The sequence below is a fragment of the Orcinus orca genome, chromosome 19 (assembly GCF_937001465.1).
Source record: "Orcinus orca chromosome 19, mOrcOrc1.1, whole genome shotgun sequence".
Taxonomy (NCBI): Eukaryota; Metazoa; Chordata; class Mammalia; order Artiodactyla; family Delphinidae; genus Orcinus; species Orcinus orca.
In genome coordinates, this window is record NC_064577.1 from 59,064,437 (window position 1) to 59,088,977 (window position 24,541).

The 24,541-nt window shown below is 38.4% G+C and overlaps 1 pseudogene; it reads right to left on the reverse strand.

The window, feature by feature from the left end:
* The window catches only part of LOC125962028 (RAD52 motif-containing protein 1-like), a 131,251-nt pseudogene extending 120,546 nt beyond the window's left edge, over positions 1 to 10,705 (reverse strand).
* Positions 10,706 to 24,541: the final 13,836 nt, after the last annotated feature.

Here is a 24,541-nt window from a genome sequence, read left to right on the forward strand (position 1 = left end):
GTGTGTTTATCTCTGGGCTTGCGATCCTGTGCCATTGATCTATATTTCTGTTTTTGTGCCAGTACCATACTGTCTTGATTACTGTAGCTTTGTAGTATAGTCTGAAGCCAGGGAGCCTGATTCCTCCAGCTCCATTTTTCGTTCTCAAGATTGCTTTGGCTATTCTGGGTCTTTTGTGTTTCCATACAAATTGTGAAATTTTTTGTTCTAGTTCTGTGAAAAATGCCATTGGTAGTTTGATAGGGATTGCATTGAATCTGTAGATTGCTTTGGGTAGTAGAGTCATTTTCACAATGTTGATTCTTCCAATCCAAGAACATGGTATATCTCTCCATCTATTTGTATCATCTTTAATTTCTTTCATCAGTGTCTTATAATTTTCTGCATACAGGTCTTTTGTCTCCTTAGGTAGGTTTATTCCTAGATATTTTATTCTTTTTGTTGCAATGGTAAATGGGAGTGTTTTCTTGATTTCACTTTCAGATTTTTCATCATTAGTGTATAGGAATGCCAGAGATTTCTGTGCATTAATTTTGTATCCTTCTACTTTACCAAATTCATTGATTAGCTCTAGTAGTTTTCTGGTAGCATCTTTAGGATTCTCTATGTATAGTATCATGTCATCTGCAAACAATGACAGCTTTACTTCTTCTTTTCCAATTTGGATTCCTTTTATTTCCTTTTCTTCTCTGATTGCTGTGGCTAAAACTTCCAAAACTATGTTGAATAACAGTGTTGAGAGTGGGCAACCTTGTCTTTCTCCTGATCTTAGTGGAAATGCTTTCAGTTTTTTACCATATGGATGATGTTGCCTGTGTGTTTGTCATATATGGCCTTTATTATGTTGAGGAAAGTTCCCTCTATGCCTACTTTCTGAAGGCTTTTTATCATAAATGGGTGTTGAATTTTGTCAAAAGCTTTCTCTGCATCTATTGAGATGATCATATAGTTTTTCTCCTTCAATTTGTTAATATGGTGTATCATGTTGATTGATTTGCATATATTGAAGAATCCTTGCATTCCTGGAATAAATCCCACTTGATCATGGTGTATGATCCGTTTAATGTGCTGCTGGGTTCTGTTTGCTAGTATTTTGTTGAGTATTTTTGCATCTATGTTCATCAGTGATATTGGCCTGTAGGTTTCTTTCTTTGTGACATCCTTTTCTGGTTTTGGTATCAGGGTGATGGTGGCCTCGTAGAATGAGTTTAGGAGTGTTCCTCCCTCTCCTATATTTTTGAAGAGTTTGAGAAGGATAGGTGTTAGCTCTTCTCTAAATGTTTCATAGAATTCACCTGTGAAGCCATCTGGTCCTGGGCTTTTGTTTGTTGGAAGATTTTTAATCACAGTTTCAATTTCAGTGCTTGTGATTGGGCTGTTCATATTTTCTATTTCTTCCTCATTCAGTCTTGGCAGGTTGTGCATTTCTAAGAATTTGTCCATTTCTTCCAGGTTGTCCATTTTATTGGCATAGAGTTGCTTGTAGTACACTCTCATGATCTTTTGTATTTCTGCAGTGTCAGTTGTTACTTCTCCTTTTTCATTTCTAATTCTATTGATTTGAGTCTTGTCCCTTTTTTCCTTGATGAGTCTAGCTAATGGTTTATCAATTTTGTTTATCTTCTCAAAGAACCAGCTTTTAGTTTTATTGATCTTTGCTATCGTTTCCTTCATGTCTTTTTCATTTATTTCTGATCTGATTTTTATGATTTCTTTCCTTCTGCTAACTTTGGGGTTTTTTCTTCTTCTTTCTCTAATTGCTTTAGGTGCAAGGTTAGGTTGTTTATTCGAGATGTGTCATGTTTCTTAAGGTAGGATTGTATTGCTATAAACTTCCCTCTTAGAACTGCTTTTGCTGCATCCCATAGATTTTGGGTCGTCTTGTCTCCACTGTCATTTTTGTCTAGTTATACTTTGAATTCCTCCTTGATTTCTTCAGTGATCACTTCGTTATTAAGTAGTGTATTGTTTAGCCTCCATGTGTTTGTATTTTCTACAGATCTTTTCCTGTAATTGATATCTAGTCTCATATCGTTGTGTTTGGAAAAGATACTTGATACAATTTCAATTTTCTTAAATTTACCAAGGCTTGATTTGTGACCCAAGATATAATCTATCCTGGAGAATGTTCTGTGAGCACTAGAGAAAAATGTGTATTCTGTTGTTTTTGGATGGAATGTCCTATAAATATCAATTAAGTCCATCTTGTTTAATGTATCATTTAAAGCTTGTGTTTCCTTATTTATTTTCATTTTGGATGATCTGTCCATTGCTGAAAGTGGGGTGTTAAAGTCCCCTACTATGAATGTGTTACTGTCGATTTCTCCTTTTATGGCTGTTAGTATTTGCCTTATGTATTGAGGTGCTCCTATGTTGGGTGCATAAATATTTACAATTGTTATATCTTCTTGGATCGATCCCTTTATCATTATGTAGTGTTCTTTGTCTCTTCTAATAGTCTTTATTTTAAAGTCTGTTTTGTCTGATATGAGAATTGCTACTCCAGCTTTCTTTTGGTTTCCATTTGCATGGAATAACTTTTTCCATCCCCTCACTTTCAGTCTGTATGTGTCCCTAGGTCTGAAGTGGGTCTCTTGTAGGCAGCATATATATGGCTTTTGTTTTTGTATCCATTCAGCCAATCTGTGTCTTTTGGTGGGAGCATTTAAGGTAATTATTGACATGTATGTTCCTATTCCCATTTTATTAATTGTTTTGTTTTCATTATTGTAGGTCTTTTCCTCCTCTTGTGTTTCTTCCCTAGAGATGTTCCTTTAGCAGTTGTTGTGGAGCTGGTTTGGTGGTGCTGAACTCTTTGAGATTTTGCTTGTCTGTAAAGGTTTTAATTTCTCCATCAAATATGAATGAGATCCTTGCTGGGTAGAGTAATCTTGGTTGCAGGTTTTTCTCCTTCTTCCCTTTCTATATATCCTGCCACTCCCTTCTGGCTTGCAGAGTTTCTGCTGAAAGATCAGCTGTTAACCTTATGGGGATTCCCTTGTGTGTTATTTGTTGTTTTTCCCTTGCTGCTTTTAATATGCTTTCTTTGTATTTAATTTTTGACAGTTTGATTAATATGTGTCTTGGCATATTTCTCCTTGGATTTATCCTGTATGGGACTCTCTGTGCTTCCTGGATTTGATTAACTATTTCCTTTCCCATATTAGGGAAGTTTTCAACTATAATCTCTTCAAATATTTTCTCAGTCCCTTTCTTTTTCTCTTCTTCTTCTGGAACCCCTATAATTCGAATGTTGGTGTGTTTAATGTTGTCCCAGAGCTCTCTAAGACTGTCCTCAGTTCTTTTCATTCTTTTTTCTTTATTCTGCTCTCCAGTAGTTATTTCCACTATTTTATCTTCCAGGTCACTTTTCCGTTCTTCTGCCTCAGTTATTCTGTTATTGATCCCATCTAGAGAATTTTTAATTTCATTTATTGTGTTGTTCATTGTTGTTTGTTTCATCTTTAGTTCTTTTAGGTCTTTGTTAAACGTTTCTTGTATTTTGTCTATTCTATTTCCAAGATTTTGGATCATCTTTACTACCATTATTCTGATTTTTTTTCAGGTAGACTGCCTATTTCCTCTTCATTTGTTAGGTCTGGTGAGTTTTTATCTTGCTCCTTCATCTGCAGTGTGTTTTTCTGTCTTCTCATTTTGCTTATCTTACTGTGTTTGGGGTCTCCTTTTTGCAGTCTACAGGTTCGTAGTTCCTGTTGTTTTTGGTGTCTGTCCCCAGTGGCTAATGTTGGTTCCGTGGGTTGTGTAGGCTTCCTGGTGGAGGGGAGTAGTGCCTGTGTTCTGGTGGATGAGGCTGGATCTTGTCTTTCTGGTGGGCAGGTCCACGTCTTGTGGTTTGTTTTGGGGTGTCTGTCGACTTATTATGATTTTGGGCAGCCTCTCTGCTAATGGGTGGTGTTGTGTTCCTGTCTTGCTAGTTGTTTGGCATAGGGTGTCCAGCACTGTAGCTTGCTGGTCGTTGAGTAAAGCTGGGTGCTTGTGTTGAGATGGAGTTCTCTGGGAGATTTTCACCATTTGATATTATGTGCAGCTGGGAGGTCTCTTGTGGACCAGTGTCCTGAAGTTGGCTCTCCCACCTCAGAGGCACAGCACTAACTCCTGGCTGGAGCACCAAGAGCCTTTCATCCACACGGCTCAGAAGAAAAGGGAGAAAAAGTAGAAAGAAAGAATTAGTAGAAGTAGAAAGAAAGAAAGAAAGAAGGGAGGGAGGGAGGGCGGGAGGGAGGGAGGGAGGAAGGAAGGAAGGAAAGAAGGAGGGAAGGATGGAAAATAAGATGATAAATAAAATAAATTAAGATAAAATACAATAATATTATTAAAATAAACTAAATAATTACTAAGTGGGAAAAAAAACGGATGGATTGAACCCTGGAACAAATGGTGGAAGCAAAGCTATACAGACAAAATCTCACACAGAAACATACACATACACACTCACAAATAGAGGAAAAGGGGGAAAAAAATCATAAATCCTGCTCTCAAAGTCCATCTCCTCAATTTGGATGATTCGTTGTCTAAAGGAGGGAAGGAAAGAAAGAAAGAATGAAGATAAAGTAAAATAAAATAAAGTTATTTAAAAAAAATAATTATAAAGGAAAAATTTAAAAGAAACAAAAACAGATGGATAGAACCCTAGGAAAATGGTGGAAGCAAAGCTATACAGACAAAATCTCACACAGAAGCATACACATACACAGTCACAAAAAAGGAAAAGGGGAAAAAATAATAAATCCTGCTCTCAAAGTCCACCTCCTTAATTTGGGATGATTCTTTGTCTATTCATGTGTTCCACAGATGCAGGGTACATCAAGTTGATTGTGGAGCTTTAATCCGCTGCTACTGAGGCTGCTGGGAGAGATTTCCCTTTCTCTTCTTTGTTGTCACAGCTCCCAGGGGCTCAGCTTTGGATTTGGCCCCGCCTCTGCGTGTAGATCTCCGGAGGGCGTCTGTTCTTTGCTCAGACAGGATGGGGTTAAAGGAGCCGTTGATTCGGAGGCTCTGGCTCACTCATGCCGGGGGGTAGGGAGGGTCACGGAGTGCAGGGCAAGCCTGCGGCGGCAGAGGCCGGCATGACGTTGCACCAGCCTGAGGCACGCCATGCATTCTCCCAGGGGAGTTGTTCCTGGATCATGGGACCCTGGCAGTGGCGGGCTGCACAGGCTCCCAGGAAGGGGGGTGTGGATAGTGACCTGTGCTCACACACAGGCTTCTTGGTGGCGGCAGCAGCAGCCTTACCGTCTCATGTCTGTCTCTGGGGTCCGCGCTTTTAGCCTCGGCTCGCGCCCGCCTCTGGAACTCCTTTAAGCAGCGTTCTTAATCCCCTCTCCTCGCGCATCAGGAAACAAAGAGCGAAGAAAAAGTCTCTAGCCTCTTCGGCAGGTCCAGACTTTTCCATGGACTCCCTCCCAGCCAGCCGTGGCGCACTAACCCCCTTCAGGCTGTGTTCACGCCGCCAACACCAGTCCTCTCCCTGCGCTCCGACCGAAGCCCGAGCCTCAGCTCCCAGCCCCGCTCGCTGCGGCGGGGGAGCAGACAAGCCTCTTGGGCTGGTGAGTGCCAGTCGGCACCGATCCTCTATGCGGGAATCTATCCGCTTTGCCCTCCACACTCCTGTTGCTGTCCTCTGCTCTGCGGCTCCGAAGCTCCCCTGCTCTGCCACTCGCAGTCTCTGCTCACGAAGGGGCTTCCTAGTGTGTGGAAACCTTTCCTCCTTCACAGCTCCCTCCCACTGGTGCAAGTCCTGTCCCTATCCTTTTGTCTCTGTTTATTCTTTTTTCTTTTGCCCTACCCAGGTACGTGGGGAGGTTTCTTGCCTTTTTGGAGGTCTGAGGTCTTCTGCCAGTGTTCAGTAGGTGTTCTGTAGGAGTTGTTCCACGTGTAGATGTATTTCTGGTGTATCTGTGGGGAGGAAGGTGATCTCCACATCTTACTCTTCCACTATCTTCCCGGAAGTCATCTATTTCAATCTTTAGACAATGATTTTTTTGGGATAACTGAAGGCCAGAAGACATCTGTATTTGAAGGACTATTTAGCACAAATTATTAACCAAAAAAAAACCTAACTAATTTTCCCTCCTCCTAAGCTTCTTGGCAGTCAGTCAGTTCTAAAATTCTAAAGTTTATGGTGGTGTCAGGTATTGCCTAAGATAAAAACCTATATTGTCAGGCAGAAAAATTTTGCCCAGGGTTTTAGTTGCTTAGCAAAGGTGATGATGTTTGAAAAGTTGAGTTTCAGAAAGAAAGGAAAAAAGAGAAATCCCACTCCCTCACCTGGGCACACACACACATACCTTCCTCCAACTTATCCAAAGGTTCCTCAGCCATGCCACCTCCAGAACTCCTGCACTCATGGGAGGGGAACACCACCCCTAATCACAGAAGAACTTCAGGCTTTGCTTCGGAAGTCATGTCACAATATCTTCATTTTCCCTTTCTTCAAGGTTAGAAATATCCTGAAGCTCTTAGGATTTTGAATTAAAGCCTAGACTTCAACATATTCTGTTGTTATAAATAAAAAATAAACTCCAGCAATCCCAGGTAATAGTTTAGGTATTCTATAGCTTCAAAATCAAGTGAGACTTGCAAATGAATGACTAGATATGGACAACTATTTTTTATTATATACCATACAAATACTGGAGAAAACTATGAACACCACCATCCAAGTCATTGAGATTATCACTAATTCTAGGTGGCAGGCCAATGCTCAGATACTTCCATGTGGAAGCCTCTCACACATCCTCCCCATAGCCCTGTTCTATTCTTCTCTCTAAAGTCTAGGAGTTCAATGTTGAAAGGAGTCTGGTTAGTCAAAGAAAATCTACAGAGTTTACCCTGATGATCCTTTTTGACCACCCATGGAAACCAAAGTAGTAATTTGACAATTCTTGGCATCTGGAGCTGTTTAGGGCAAGTGTATTATGTTCAACCGTCTTATGTCTAGTGCCAAAATGAACCTAAAGACATAAAAGACCTAAAATTATCACAACCCTACATAGAGACTTATTTTGGATATACCTGAGATTTATCAATACCAATTTCATAGAGTGGTTGTGAAGATTAAGTAGGACATTTTAAGCAATGAGTTCACAGTGAGCCCTAAATAAATGTTATTTATTACTTTTAAGTCAGTACTTTCTGCATCATTTCCAGGGCCCCTGATTAACCGGAAGGTTCCCTGACCTCTGGTGGTGAAAGTGATGATGAAAGCAACCAAAGAAGCCCAGCAGAAGCCTATTATGGGGCTGGGGGTAAGCAAAGGAAGTGAACTGTTTTAGTTGTCTCATCCTGTAGCTCCTGCTTGAGAATATGACCTGAAGAGGAGATAAGATGGGCCTGCCACTGAATTAGGACCTTAATCTGTAGCACCCCCTCCCCATGTTACTAATGCCTGTTAGAAGAGGGAAGACATATACGTCTATAAATGTAAATAAAGTAACCAAAAGAATTAGAGGTTCATCTGCATTAACAAGCTTCTTTGAAAGTGCAAATATTTCCAGTCTTAACTCCCTAAGTCATTTACATATTACTGTGGATTTTTTACATCACTAGTTCTTTCTTAAATGTCTATTTCCACTTTGAACAGGGTGTAGTATATAAATATAGTCATAAAATTCAAATAATACAAATAAAGTGAAAGCATTGTTACTTCTTTATTGATTTGTTTGTGCATCTTCCTCTGTCACTAGTTTATGAACTCCTTAAGTGCTTGAAGGAACCATATATTATTCTTTCCTTATTACCAGAAACAAGCATAGATCTTGGCATATAATAGAGGAGTGATGGTCTGGTGACTGAGTGAATGAATGGGCACATAAGAAAATGAAATTACTTTCTCCAACTGAAGCTACTTGCTGGGAAGGAGAAATGAAGACTAATTTTTAAATATTGAGTGTCACATGGGAGGCTAGGCTCTGTATGTTGAGTCATAATGGAGCTGTCCTGGACAATTATGAAGCTTCAGAAGGGCTCTGAGCTCCTGAGTAGTAGAGACAGCTGACATCTGGGATAACCTTGCCACAGTTCTTGCTGGCAAACATTTCCCTTCATGCTACTGAGAAAAACTCAGATACATTAGGCCTTTCCTTCATTTTATTTTAAGAAGTTATTCTCTTTTCTGTATTTTTTAAAAATGCAGGGGAAAAAAGATAAGAAATATGTATACCTGCCAATGAGTTAAAGAACACAGATTTGGAACTTCCCTGCTGCTGCAGTGGTTAAGACTCCATGCTCCCAATGCAGGGGGCCCGGGTTCAATCCCTAGTCAAGGAACTAGGTCTCACATGCATGCTGAAACTAAGAGTTCATACGCCACAGTTAAGGAGGCTGTGAGCCACAACGAAAGGAGCCTGCCTGCTGCAACTAAGACCCGGTGCAACCAAATAAATAAATAAATAAAATTTAAAAAGAACACATAATTAAAGTAGATAACAATTTCGGGGGTGTGGGTACTAAACTAAGGCTCTGCATTAAATAAAGAAATCTAATACGAATGTCCTTTCCTCTCAACACTACAGTGACTTGTAGAAATTTTTCTTCATTATTTTATTAGTGATGGGCTTTATGCTGTGAAAATCTCAGAACCTAAGCTTATGCAATGGTCTTAATGTCCAATATAAGAAAAGAATTCATTACTCACAACTGATACCACGTAACTGTTTCATAATCTTTCCAGGATCATCTGTAATATCTGAGTGGTTATGTGAAATGGTTGCAGGGTCCGCAAATTAAGGAATGTCTGACACAAAATCATTTCAATCCCAGGGAGTACAGCCAGGATTGAAGAGGGTGTTAAACAGGGTACAGAAGTGGGAGGTAGTGTACCTGGAGTCACATCTGAGGAGAGTTCTCAGATTCAATAAAGGTGAAATTAGTGAGTAAAGAAATATGGGTGAGAATAAGCAGCAAGGTCAGTAGGAAGTAGCCAGAGCAAGAAGCCAATCAGAGAAGACACACAATTATAAAGTGAAAGGTCTGGGAAATCTAAGCCTCACTCACTTATTCAGAGGAAGTGAAAAGGTCCTTGAAAAAGGAATGGTGGCTGAATGGAGGCACATAATGAAATGTTCATTCTGGGGAAGTAAAATTGGATGGCATATTGATATGGAATAAGTTTTCTACAGTGCATTAAAGAATATTTTAATGATCCTCTGGAAGCTGAAGGGGGTTCTGAATAGGCAGTTTGAGAGTGATGATGATGATGAAGCCTCCTTTATGTTACATCTGACAAAAGTTTGGCAAGCTCAGGACTTCCCTGGTGGCAGAGTTGTTAAGAGTCTGCCTTCCAATGCAGGGGACACGAGTTCGATCCCTGGTCCATGAAGATCCCACATGCCGCAGAGCAGCTAAGCCCATGTGCCACAACTACTGAGCCTGTGCTCTAGAGCCCGTGAACCACAACTACTGAAGCCCACATGCCTAGAACCCGTGTTCCACAACAAGAGAAGCCGTCGCGATGAGAAGCCCACGCACCGCAATGAAGAGCAACCCCCACTCACCGCAACTAGAGAAAGCCGGGGCGCAGCAACAAGACCCAATGCAGCCAAAAATTAATTAATTAATTAAAAAAAATTTTTGTCAACCTCACACATTTAAAATCCACATAAAAGTAAATATAAGGAAGACTCTTGTGAAGATTTCTTAAATTAAGGGGCAGCATAAAATGACATGGGGTTTAACATCAGTCAACTTTGCATTTGGCCTCTAGTTTCCACATTTGCTGTCATGAACTTTAAGTAAGTCACTTAACCATCCTGATTTCGAGTTTCTTCATCTAAAAAAAAGAAAGAAAGAACTGGAGAACTGGGGGATCAGTGGAGCAGTGCATCTGAGAGCATTCTGTACAGCACAGTGCTGTACAAACGCTGGCCATTTCCCCCCCCCCCCGGGATCTTAGTTCCCTGACCAGGGATTGAACCCGGGCCCTCAGCAGTGAAAGTGCAGCGTCCTAACCAGTGGACCGCCAGGGAATTCCCGATGGCCAATTAGCTTTAAATTCAGCACTTCATCCCAGTAGAGCGACGAATTCCACATTTGGACCCACCTTCACTGGAGATGTGTGAAAAAGCTGCTTCTGGTTGCATGCCTTTTGGGCTCTGTGGGCATCCCTTGCTGAATAAAACTTAATGATGGCATAGAACCCAGGACCAGCCACTGCTGCGTTTGCGAAGACTTGGACCGACTACAGAAGGCCAAAGTGGGAGAAGACTGTGAACAGAGAATGCTGTAGGCTGGTCCCACGCTAAGTAAGTGCAGGAAATTTCACGCCCGGGAAACCAAACCACCCTTTCCCTTATATTCTGCCAGCCCTTCGGCACAGGTAACTGTGGTAAGCCTGCAACTCCAAACACTTCTCATTTCATGAACAAGTTTCCCTCTGAAATCCTTAGCTCCGAGAAGCATTAGGAGGCGATGCCGTCAGTTGGGATCTATCTCTCAAAAATCTATGGGGGCGAGCTGGCTGCTCAGGTCAGCTCTAGAACTAAGATTCCTCTCAGCGGAGACCACAGGCAGATGAGGTACCGAAGCAGTCCCAGTTACTGGGGCGCGGGGCGGCTTCCTCCACCCCTCCCTCTGCCCCGGCTCGGCTCACTTGCAAGGTCTCGGCCGTGGGTCCAGATCACAGCTCCCACACCAGCAAGGTTTTGTCACCACCGATGGCAACCACAAAAGGTACCAAATCCACCATCCTACCTTCACCCCGCATGTGCGGCTCGGGGCACAAGCGGACTGCGCCTGCGCACACGAGCCCACGCTTTTTAAAAAGTTAGTGCCAATAAATCTAATATATAGAAAAATAGTTGAAAGCCCCTGAGTGTTTTGTGGATAGAAAAGCTTGAGATTCAGAGCAAATACAGAGCTGGACAGTCTAAGAATAAACTATCTCTCCCATCCATTAGAAGGGCTAGGTAGCAGCTTCTGGTTATGGAACCAGAAACTCTCAGGTGCCAAATAGGACATGAAACAGTAACACTTTTACTATTTATAAAATTGCAGAAACAAACAAAATAAACAATAATATATTTACACCTGTCCTATAAGACAAAGGGTACTTAAGACCTAATGAATATAAAATCAGTTTACAAACTATGATGCACTATATGAATAAGTTCTCATTTGCAAAGAGCACAGCATGGGATATGTGGCCATTAATGATAATTCCCTTCTCCTTTCCATTCCTTTCTCTTGTTCCTTTATGTATGTGGATCAGTTACATTATTAAGCTAACAATGTAACTGAGCTATTATTAGCTTAATAATGTAACCAATAGTCTAATTTTTAGCAAGGGGGTAGTTCTTAGAAACTTAGGGAACTGGAACTCGGAATGAATGAATTAAAATAATGCAATTACATCATTAATTTTAAAATTTATCATCATTGATTAAAAATTAAAATAAAAATTAAATTAAAAATTTATTATCCCGCAACTGAGACTCACCACAACGTGTGACGTCTGTCAAGCATTCACCGTCACAACTCAGCTTGACTGTCTTACAGACAACCTCAATAGTATTTTTATTTATTTATTTTATTTTTTAATTTTTATTTTATTTTATTTTTTTTGGTGGTACGCGGGCCTCTCACTGCTGTGGCTTCTCCCGTTGCGGAGCACAGGCTCCGGACATGCAGGATCAGCGGCCATGGCTCACGGGCCCAGCCGCTCCGCGGCATGTGGGTTCCTCCCAGACCGGGTAACAAACCCCCATCCCCTGCATCGGCAGACGGACTCTTAACCACTGCGCCACCAGGGAAGCCCTCAATAGTATTTTTAAATTGGCAGAGGCAGCAGGCCATACGGCTAGGTAAGATCCTATAAATGGAAACACAGGTAATTAAAATTCGTGGTAAAAGAGTTACTTGAGTAGGTAGAAGAGGTAGGCCAAGGCCACCACAGACCAGTGCAAAAAGGAGTTCTTGGGGCATATGGAATGGAGAACTGGATAGGGGCCGGTTGGCCAATTGCTGCTTTTGACTGTTGTAAATAAATATAGAGGAGGAGAGAGGTGCCCAACAGAAGGATTAGGATTGCAGAATGTACAGTATGCCTAGAAAAAAGGGAATAGAGATTAGAATTTGGTGACATTGATCTGTGCTTTAAATCAGAAGTATCTCCTTCCAACCCAAAAGACTCACTTTGGTTTGAGAGTACACAGGAAGAAGGCAGACTTCTAAGAAGAGTCTGAATAAGACCACAGGTTCTGTAGTCCCTTTCTCGGTTCCTATTTGTGAGTAGTAATATATTAGAAATTACTCTAGTAATAAAAATGCATCGAGTGGTTAACCAATAACAGAGATCGCATTGGCCAATCTGGACAAAAGGAACATTCCAAAGAATAACATTATTATTATAATAAGGTATAACATACTTAATTTAGAAAAAAGCACATGAGTTCATAATGATACTCAAAATGAAAAGTGGGGGAATTTAGAAAAAAGCACATGAATTCATAATGATACTCAAAATGAAAAGTGGGGGAGCTCTTCTTTATAGGATAATGTCAGCTAATAAGTGCAAAACGAATGATAGAATTAGGAAAGTCTCATTTTGCAACTATCAATGTAATAATCGATTCAGACAAGGATTATCATTGATGCACAGTTGGGTGAAGAGTTGTTTGAAAGTAGGATCTTCACTGATCCCAAAGTATCACCCCACATATTATTTATCAATTACCAAGGGGAAAAATAACTTTACAATGGAAAGATATGGAAGATACCACCTTAATCAAGTGATCAAACAGCACTGGGCCACCTGAAGTGATGAAGTATGAAGAATACATCACCTATATAGTATTCTTCCCCAAAATGTTTACTTTCAATCTAATGAGGAAACAGACAAATCCAGACTGTGGGGCAATTTACAAGACAACTGGCTTAGACTCTTCAAAAATGCCAATGTCATAAAAGACTGAAAAAGAAAAACAGTAGGGAAATATTTTACATTAAATGAAACAAAGACATGACATGCAATGCCTAATCTTTAATTGGACCCCGTATCAAAACAAAACAGACTTAAAGAATGCTTTGGCTTCTGTCCAAGATGAAGTAACAAGGACCAATTTAACCTCCCACCTGAAACAATGAAAAAATCAGGCAGAACATATGAAACAACAGTTTTCAAGAAACTGCACCTCAGGCAATAAAGTTCAGTGATCCCCAGGAGATGGGAAATAAATGAAGTGATCCCTATAATTGCCCTAACTTACTTCTCTGAGAGAGTTTCCAGGTCATGGTACAGGGAAGAGAAGTCCAGGCAGAGACTGGTGGACTTCCTGACTGAGGAAATGGAGCTGAGAATCTGGGAAACCCAAGGTAACTAGAGTTCACAAAGCAGAGTATCAGAGAGAAAAGAAGTGCACAAAGAACTCTGGAGATATGCAGAGGGATCTCTTGAGAATTCAACAAAATATTGGTCAGTACATTTGTGTGAGGAATTACTTGATGACAGGAAAACAACCACATGAAAAGATTGATAATAAGAATAACTGGATATAACACAGGGTTGAAGGAATAGTACCTATTCCTACAAGTTGGACTGGAAAACCTCATGATACTAGGAAAGGACTTGCCTCAGTAGTTACAAATAATGAGCTCCAGACTGAAGACTACTTGGACTCCTACCCAACGAATCTGAAAAGCTAGACCTAAAAGAATAAAATTTGTTTTGAGTAACTTAATTTCACCCAAAACAAAGCCCAAGCATTTTACAGAAATATAAATATATATAGCACACAATAAACTAAAACTCACAATATCTGGGACCATATGAAAAATTGCCAAGAATGCAGAGAAGTAGGAAAATATGACCCATACTGAGGAGAAAAGGCAAACAATCAAAACTAACCCATAATCTATGCAGATGTTAGAATTGGCAGAAAAGAATATTTTAAAAGTTATTATACATGAAGAAAAGTTATTATAACTGTATTTCATATGTTAAAAATCCCAGACTAAACAATGAAAATGGTAAGTACAGTCATGGAAAATGTAAAACAGACCCAAATTGAGCTTCTAGAGATTAAAAACAATGTCTAAATGAAAAACACATTGAATGAGGTTAATGGCAGATTAGACACTGCAGAAGAAAGGGTCAGTGAACTTTAAGGCATAGTAATAGAAACTATACAATATGAAACAAAAAGAATAACAACAAAAAAAAACAACAAAAATCAATAGAGCATCAGTGAGTTGTGCAACAACTTCAAGTGGCCTAATACATGTGTACTTAGAATCCATGAAGGAGAGGAGAAATACAAAAATTTGAAGAAATAATACCCAAAATTTTTCCAAATTAGTAAACACTATAAACCCACAAAGTCAAGAAGACCAATGAACTTTAATCATAAGAAACATGGACAAAATTACACCAAGGCACAAAAAATAATCAAATTGCTCAAAACCAGCAATAAAGAGAAAAATTTAGAAGCATCCAGAGGCAAAAACTATACAATATATACAGAGGAACAAAGATAGCAATGACAGCAGAATTCTTGTTGGAAACAATGTAAACGAGAATTCAGTGGAATAACATCTTTAAAGTAGTGAATTGAATTTTATCAACCTAAAATTCTATAACCAGATCTGTCAAAACAAAAGCAAAATAAAGACTATCTCAGACATACAAAAGCTGAAAGAATTCATTACTAGTAGACTTTCACTATAAGAAATGTTAAAAGAAGTATTTTTAAGCAGAAGGAAAATGACACCAGATTGGAATATGGATCTACACAAAAGATTAAGAATACTGGAATTGGGACTTCCCTGGTTGTTCAGTGGTTAAGAATCTGCCTGCCAATTCAGGGGAAATGGGTTCGATCCCTGTCCAGGAAGATCCCACATGCCATGGAGCAACTAAGCCCATACACCACAACTACTGAGCCTTCACTCTAGAGCCTGTGTACCTCAACTACTAAAGCCCACGCACCTCGAGCCTCTGTCTGCAACAAGAGAAGCCATCCAATGAGAAGTCGGGGCACCACAATGAAGAGAAGCCCCTGCTCACCACAACTAGAGAAACCCCAGGTGAAGCAACAAAGACCCAACACAGCAAAAAAATAAATTTTAAAAAATACTTTAAAAAAATGTTAAAGGGTTTTAGTCATTCAATATATGTCTCTGACCACAATGGAATTAAATTAGAAATTATCAAATCCAAAAATCCCCAAATATTTGGAAAATAAATAATACACTTCTGAGTAACCTTGTGGTCAAAGAAGAAATCAAAAGGGAAATCAGAAACTATTCTGAACTCACGGAAACTGAAAACATAATAAAATATGTCAACATGTGGGATATTGGTAACATTGTACACAGCTTCCTCAACTTCCACCTTAAACTGGAAAAATGAGAGCAAATTAATCACAGAGTAAGAGAAGAAAGAACACAATAAAGATCAAAGTAGAAATAAATAAAATGGAAAACAGAAAAATACTGTAGATATTATAAGGATAATAAGAGAATATTATAGAATACTTTATACTGATAAATTCAAGATGAAATGGACAAACCCCTTGAAAGACATGCACTACTAAAATTTATTCAAGCATAAAGATATTAAAGAACTTGTATGTGCAGTTTAAAACCTTCCAACAAAGAAAGCTTCGAGTCCAGGTGGCTTAACTGATAAATTCTACCAAACATTTAAGGAATAAAATAATGCCAATTCTACACAAACTTTACCAGAAAGTTGAAGAGAAGGGAATACTTCCCAACTTATTTATAAGGCCAAATTTCACCATATCAAGATTAGACAATGACATTACAAGAAATCTATAGACCAATATCTCTCATGAACACAGAGGCAAAAATTCTTAACAAAATTTTAGCATATCAAATCCAATAATATATAAAAAGATGATACAACATGACCCAATGGGGTTTATCTCAAGAATGAAAGGTTGGCTTAATATTTGAAAATCAACTTACCCATCTTAGCACAGTAAAAAGAAAAATCAGGACATCTCTGGTGGGGCAGTGGTTAAGAATCCACCTGCCATTGCAGGGGACATGGGTTTGAGTCCTGGTCTGGGAAGATCTCACATGCCATGGAGCAACTAAGACCATGCACCACAAATACTGAGCCTGCGCTCTAGAGCTCGTGAGCCACAACTACTGAGCCCATGTGCCACAACTAGTGAAGCCCGTGCATCTAGAGCCTGTCCTCTTCAACAAGAGAAGCCACCGCAATGAGAAGCCTGCATACTGCAATGAAGAATTGTCCCTGCTCACCACAACTAGAGAAAGCCTGCGTGCAGCAATGAAGACCCAATGCAGCCAAACATAAATAAACAAATTAAGAAAAGAAAAGAAGAGAAAAATCACATAATCATTGCAATAGATGCAGGAAAAGAATGAAAGAATCTAACATGTATTCCTGATTACAGAAAAAAACAACGTTCAGTAGACTAGGAATGGAAGGAGACTTCCTCAACTTTATAAATGACTTCTACAAAAAACCTAACATCATATTTAATGGTGAAGGAGAAAGTACTTTCTCTCCAGGATGAGGACAAAGGCAAGGATGTCTGCTCTCATTACTTCTATTTGACATTGCACTGAAGGTTCTAACCAGTGCAACAAAAAGAAAAGAGATATTCACAATGGAAAGGAAGTAAAACTATCTCTATTTGCAGATAACATGATTAAGTAGAAAACCTGATAGAATCTACAAAAATGCTACTGGAACTAATAAATGAGTTTATCAAGTTTGCAGGGTACAAGATCAACATACAAAAAGATTAATTTATCTCAACAATCAGAGATCAAAGTTTTAAAATACTACTTATAATAGAATCAAACATATAAAATACTTAGAATAATTCTGACAAAAGACGTAAAAGACTTGCACACTGAAAACTGTAGAATATTGCTGGGGGAAATTGAGGAAGACCTAAATAAATGGAGAGATATAATGTATTCATAGATCATAAGATTCAATATTGTTAAGACATCAATTCTCCCCAAATTGATTTATAGATCAAAATCCCAGTAGGCTTTTCTATAGAAATTGACAAGTTAATTCTAAAATTCTTATGGAAATAAAATTTAGAATAACTAAAACAACTTTGAAAAAAAACAAAGTTGAAGAACTAACAGTAACTGATTTCAAGGCTTATGAAGCTACACTTTCAAGACATTGTGATAGTAGTGTAAAGATAGACAAAAAGATCAAAGGAACAGAATAGAAAGTTCAGAAGTAGAGAGATGTGGACAACTGACTTTCAGGTTCAAAGGCATATAAGTGGAGAAATGATAGTCTTTTCAACTAATGATGCTTGAACAATTGAATATCCAGGTGCAAAAAGAAAAAAAAAGAAAAGAACTTCCATCCAAACCATATACAGAAATGAACTCAAATTGGTTCAAAGATCTGAATGTAAAACATAAAACTATAAAACGTCTAGAACAAAATAGGTGAAAAATTTTATGACCTTGAATTAAGCAAGATTTCTTAAATACAACACCAAAAGCATAATCCATAAAAAAATGGATAAAAATATATATAGGGATAAATTAGACACAATCAAAATTAAGAATTTCTGCCCTGTAAAGGACACTCTTGAGAGAACGAAAAGATGAGTCACAGAATGGGAGAAAATACTTAGCAACTTACATATTGGATAAAGGACTAATTTCTAGAATATATAAAGAGAACTCCAGAAAAATATAGATAAAAGATTCAAAGATATACAGAAGGAAAATAAGCATATGAAAAAATGTTTGACATGATTAATCATTAGGAATGCTACAGTGAGATACAACTACACACTTATTAAACTATCTAAAATTAAAAATACTGAGCATAACTAGTGTTGGCCACAACGTGAAGAAAATGCAACTTCCATACGCTGCTGGTAGAGATGTAAAATGATCAAACCACTATGGAAAATAGGTATTTTTAAAAAAACTTAAATATACACTCACCAATGATCCAGCCATTCTACTTGCAGGTATTTACCCAAGAGAAATGGAAGTATACATCCATACAAAGACTTGTACACAAATATTCATAGCAACTTGACCTGTAATAGACAAAGACTGAAACAACTCAAATGTCCATCAATGGTGAATAGATAAATGGTGGTACATCCATATAATGGAATACTATTCAGCAATAAACAGAAATGAATTACTGATATATACAACAATATGGATGAAGATTAAAATAATCATGCTGAGTTAGAAGCCAGTTAGAAAAAAGTATACACTGTATGATTCCATTTACATAAAATTCTAGAAAATGTAAACAGAAAGCAGATCAATGGTTGCATGGTGATTGGGAAGGGCAAGGAACGATGGGAAGGAAGAATTACAATGAGACATTAAGAAACATTCTCAGGTGATGGACATATTGATTTTGGTGATGTCTTCATGGTTTGTATGTATGTGTGTGTGTGAACACAGATTATTGTATGTCAATTATACCTCAAAAACCTGTTAAAATAAATGATATTATATGAGAGAGACAATTGGGGAAATTTGAATAGCAACTCTTTATTAGGTAATATTATTGTGTAGCAATTTAATTTCTTCAATACTGTGTGTTAACAGTATTATAGTTACATAGGGAAATAATTTTTAATATCCAGAGAGGAGGACCTCTAGCTGACAAGAGAGGGATCGCAATTGTGGGAGATGCTGTGGGAGGCTGAGGGAGATGAGGCTACAGCAGTGACCAATGGGTGACAGCGTGGTGAAGACAGTCATTTGTCAGCTGACCTGACAAAGACGGTTGGAACAGACTGCTAAATGCAGGGCCCTTTCCGCATACTAATCTAATGCAATCCCCTCAACTAGCCCTGACATAACAGAAAGTTTCTATTAGCTTGCCATATTGGAGGGGGATGGCACAATTTAAGGTGCAGTAAGTTGTGTAATAAACTGTCACAATAGGGTCCTACAGAAATAGTTTTTTAAACTGCAAAAAAATGAAACTTGGCCCTTCCCTCACAACATACATGAAAATTAACTCAAAATGAATCATAGACCTAAATGTAACTATACAACTTCTGGAAGAAAACATAGGAGAAAATCTTTGTGATTTTGGGTTAGACAATGGGGTCTCAATGATTTCTTAGATAAGACTCAAAAAAGCACAAACTATCTAAGAAAAATTGCTAAGGGACTGCCCTGGTTGTTAAGACTCCGAGTTCCCAATGCACAGGGCCCGGGTTCGATCCCTGGTCAGGGAACTAGATCCCACATGCATGCCACAACTAAGAGTTCGCATACCACAACTAAGAAGCCCATGAGCCGTAGCTAAGGAGCCCATCTGCCCAACTAAGACCCAGCACAACCAAATAAATAAATTAAATAAATATGAAAAAAGAAAAAATATTGCTAAATTAGAGTTCATCAAAAATTTAAAACTTCTAGTCTTCAGAGACAATTTAATACAATGAAGATAAGTCACAATCTGGGTGAAGATATCTACTAAACACATATCTGAGAGAAAGGACTTTTTCCATTGCTTTTTATATAAAGCACTCTTAAAACTCAATATAAATATCCAATTAAACAATGGATTTGAACAGACACTTCATTTAAAAAGATATCTGCATACAGTATTTGTCTTTCTCTTTCTGACTTACTTCACTCTGTATGACAGACTCTAGGTAGATCCACCTCATTACAAATAACTCAATTTCATTTCTTTTTATGGCTGAGTAATATTCCATTGTATATATGTGCCACATCTTCTTTATCCATTCATCTGATAATGGACACTTATGTTGCTTCCATGTCCTGGCTATTGTAAATAGAACTGCAATGAACATATTGGTACATGACTCTTTTAGAATTATGGTTTTCTCAGGGTATATGCCCAGTAGTGGGATTGCTGGGTCGTATGGTAGTTCTATTTGTAGTTCTTTAAGGAACCTCCATACTGTTCTCCATATTGGCTGTATCAATTTACATTCCCACCAACAATGCAAGAGCACCCCCCTTTTCTCCACACCCTCTCCAGCGTTTATTGTTTCTAGATTTTTTGATGATGGCCATTCTGAGTGGTGTGAGATGATATCTCATTGTAGTTTTGATTTGCATTTCTCTAATGATTAATGATGTTGAGCATTCTTTCATGTGTTTGTTGGCAGTCTGTATATCTTCTTTGGAGAAGTGTCTATTTAGGTCTTCTGCCCATTTTTGGATTGGATTATTTGGTTTTTTGTTATTGAGCTGCATGAGCTGCTTGTAAATTTTGGAGGTTCATCCTTTGTCAGTTGCTTCATTTACAAATATTTTCTCCCATTCCGAGGGTTGTCTTTTCATTTTGTTGATGGTTTCCTTTGCTGTGCATAAGCTTTTAAGTTTAATTATGTCCCATTTGCTTAATTTTGCTTTTGTTTCTTTTGCCTTGGGAGACAGATCCAAAAAAATATTGTTATGATTAAAGTCAAAGCCTGTCCCGCCTATGTACTCCTCTAGGAGTTTTATGGTTTCTGGTCTTACATTTAGGTCTTTAATCCATTTTGAGTCTATTTTTTATATGGTGTGAGGGGATATCCCCAATTGTAGAGATGGGTAATTGGAATATTAAAGACGTAATATGCTACCCAGAGTTCTTGGTTGCAGATGATGGAAAACAACTCTAAATTATAAAAAAAGTATAACATATTGGAAGGATATTGGGAAGCCCTGAATTCTACTAAGACTTGAAAAAAGAGGGGCTTCTCCAAAATATGATGGGTGTTCATTTCTCAAGTTAGGAAATGTTTACAATAGTGAAAACTTGCCTGGGTGTCCCGTTTAGAAATGTAATTGATGCTCAACTCTTCCTTTTATTTAAATTTTTTAAAACTCCAAATTCACATTTATCCATTTTTAAACTGGAAGGTTTTGTACCTTCCTTTCTCTTTTTAGGAGAACTCAAAATGTTAAGGTACTCATTGTCAATTGCCTATGAATACTTACAATATGTGAAAGTAGCTTTAAGTTTTGTGATGAGTACAAAGAAATAAAGCATACCTTTGCTGCGCCTCCTTCAAGCTTCCCCTGAGCACTGCTGTGCTGGTTTGGGAGGGGCAGCACTTGGACTGTCCTAAGCCTCTGAGTTGATGGGAGCAAGTCTTAAGTGTCCATATGGTCTTGGCAGCCAGTTATGCACTAGAATGGGGGTGGGGGGGTTGGGGGGTGATTAAATGCAGAGATGGGATTAAACTGTTAAATCCTAAGTGATATGAATGGCTACAAATGAATGACCCAGAAAACTCCCTCCTCCACCCCATATTCTTTATTTAGGAGACAGATCATATAGACTTTGAATAGCAGCCCAAGTATGAATAGATTTACATTGTAAACCATGCTTGTTTGGTTAAAAAAATTATGCAACAATTTATTCTCTTTCACCACAAAATCCTTCTTCATTGATAATAGACTTCATTATTTAAATTTACTGCTGTAGATTTCAAATAGGCCGCTGATGAATTATTAGCCAGTCTCTAAGTAATAAGAACTAATATTTATTAATGAGTGTTTAAAATATGCAAACCATATAATTTTTTAATCTAATCCCAATGCAATGAAATAATTAATACACATGAGTCCACACCACTGTGATCATATTCGCACATTCCGCTTCCTTGGTTCCCTCTTTATTATTACAAAATAATTGATGTTTGTCATATGGCATATAATGAAATTGATGGTGAACCTGCCTGCCAGTGAAAAACATATATTTCACTTTTACTACCTGTTGTCCTTTCCCCCCCATATCTTCCAACATTGATTAATGAAATGCCATGTAGAATGGCATTATAGATTTGTCATTTAGCCAAATATTATGTAAGGTAATAAGTACAACACTGTTGCTCATTCTTTCTTTTTTCTTTACCCTTTATTCAACTATGGTTTAAAGTGTAAAATGGGCTTACTGCACATGGAACCTAAAGTTGGGATGTAAAAACTTCTGATAGAATTATGATTCATTTTTTTATATGGGGAAATATTTTAAATGCGTAAAAATATATGCTCTTTGATTTCAACATTGAACTGTATCTGCTTATAGCATAAGATTCTTGTGTACATTCCACTGCTTTGGCTTTTGTAACTCTATGAAAGAATTTTGCTTTCATGTAACAGGGACATCTATCCACGTACTGGGTGAATTATAAACTACTTCAAACACCCATGGATGGAGGGGGCATGGGCTATATTATGCTCATATTCCTGCCAGTGTTATAAATGTCCTCTTTTTTGATGGAGGCCGGCCATGAGAAAATTTGTTTCACACGATAACATTACATACCATATTTAGATTTGCAGCCATAATCTTGTCAAGAGTTGATTATCACATGATTGGAGCAGTAAAAAAAATTAATTGGGGTTTAAACTTATGAGAAAGCACTTATATTGTGGAATAAGACTTCTTAATGGAGTGCAGGCATTAAACAGACCTTGTATTAGGCTCTGAAATTAATGGATCACTGTATAACTTTCTAGTTTTCATAGCCTGATGAGATTAATGCTTGCTTATATAGCAAATTCAATGACTCATTTAATTTCATGTGAATGTTTAAAGTTAAATTACTTTTGGATTAAGTCTTAATTCATTATTCATTTTAATGTCTGAAAGAACTTTCATTTTATTTAATCAAGTGCATCATCATTAAGTAAAGCCTAAGGGCCTAGATAGCTAAAAATAATGTGAAAAGGAAATTTATTAATTTACACTGAAAAGAGACTTGTTATAAAATTTATTCAATACTATACCATGCTTATGTATGATGCTATTTCAGAGACGAGATATTTATAGGCTTTTTGTCATATTTTAAAACACCAAATTGAAAAGCTGCCTATTTGGCCACCTAATGTTCCATGTGCACTCCTTGAGCAAAGATTACCATTGACCTTTATTTATACATTTTTCATTTATTCTCATAGTCAACAAACATTTATTCAGAACCTACACTCTATAGGCACTGACCAAGCACTGTGGAGTATTCACTGTTGAAAACCATTCCATGTCTGACCTGTAAGAATCAAGTCTTACAGAAGGGAACTTCACTTCAGAGGGCTATGGTGTTCTCATCTGTACCGCGAGGGGGTTCTATTCAAGATCTCTAAGGTCCTCCTCAGTTCTTGTATTCTGTGATCCCATGGCTATATCATCCTTTGGCGTATGGGCAGAAAAAGAAAAATGAAATTAATGAATCTTAAAATTTATACAATTGGTCATATTAATATAATATCAATCATAACCATAACTACAACTATAATTATTAGTTTGACTATTCCTTTGAAATATATTCATTCTATCATTTCATGTTGGCAGGTAACCATTACTATCTCCAGTTTGGAAAACAGTTGTGATAAGCATTTATTGAACATGTACTGTATTTCCAGGACTTTGCCACATCCTGTGAGGCATGTATGTGTTGGTCTCTCTTGGTCACTGCTCTGTCTATATGGTCTGTAACAGCGCTTGGCATGTGGTGGCTGATCAATAAATATTGTGCATTTCCTCCTCAGGCACTGCCAGGTAATTTTCAAGAACAGGCCAGGGCTTCCCTGGTGGTGCAGTGGTTAAGAATCCGCCTGCCAATGCAGGGGACACGGGTTCGAGCCCTGGTGCGGGAAGATCCCACATGCTGCGGAGCAGCTAAGCCCGTGCACCACAACTACTGAGCCTGCGCTCTAGAGCCCACGAGCCACAACTACTGAAGCCCGCGTACTGTAGAGCCCGTGCTCTGCAACAAGAGAAGCCACCGCACCACAACGAAGGGTAGCCCCCACTCACCGCAACTAGAGAAAGCCCTCATGCAGCAACGAAGACCCAACACAGCCAAAAATAAGTAAATATAATAAATAAATTTATTTTTTAAAATAATGAACAAGCCAGTGTGGGAAACATTAATGTAACTTGGAAGTTCTTAAAAACATGATCCCCTGTAGCATCAGCATCACTTGGGAACTCGCTTTAAAATGTATATTTTCTGATCCTCTCCGGATCTACTAAATCAGAAACACTTCGGTGGGGCCCTGTAATCTGTATTTCCACAAGCTCTCCAGGTGTGTATTAACATTTGAGAATCACTGATAAAAGGAGTCAGCTTAGTGTTGGGTCCTAAGGAGACGAGAGCATGTTCCATGCCCACCTGGTCTGAGATCTGAAGGGTCAAAACGAAAGCAAACCAGCTTCTAGTCTTGATAGTGGGAAGTGAGGGTGTGGGCAGGAACAAAGAGGCTGAACCAGAAAAAGAGCTGTGAGTCTGCCTGGACTCTCCTCCCTACTGGGCAGGGGAAGTATCTGCAGCACCATCCGCAGGCGCTGCAAAGCAAGTGTGTTCACGTCTGTAGTGAAATTGAGTGTAGAGAGAGGATGATGATTTAGCAATGGATTTAACCAATGGAAAGGATTATTTACAAGCTGGGTAGAGCCAAGGTATGGATGTGGAAATCAGCTAGGAAGTCGGTAATGGAGTAGCAAGGCCCGTATTTTCCTGATGCCATTTTTTTAACATTAAAAGAAAGGGTTTTGTGATGTTTCCTATGAGAATTTAAGAATTCTAAAGCCCTTGCTTTT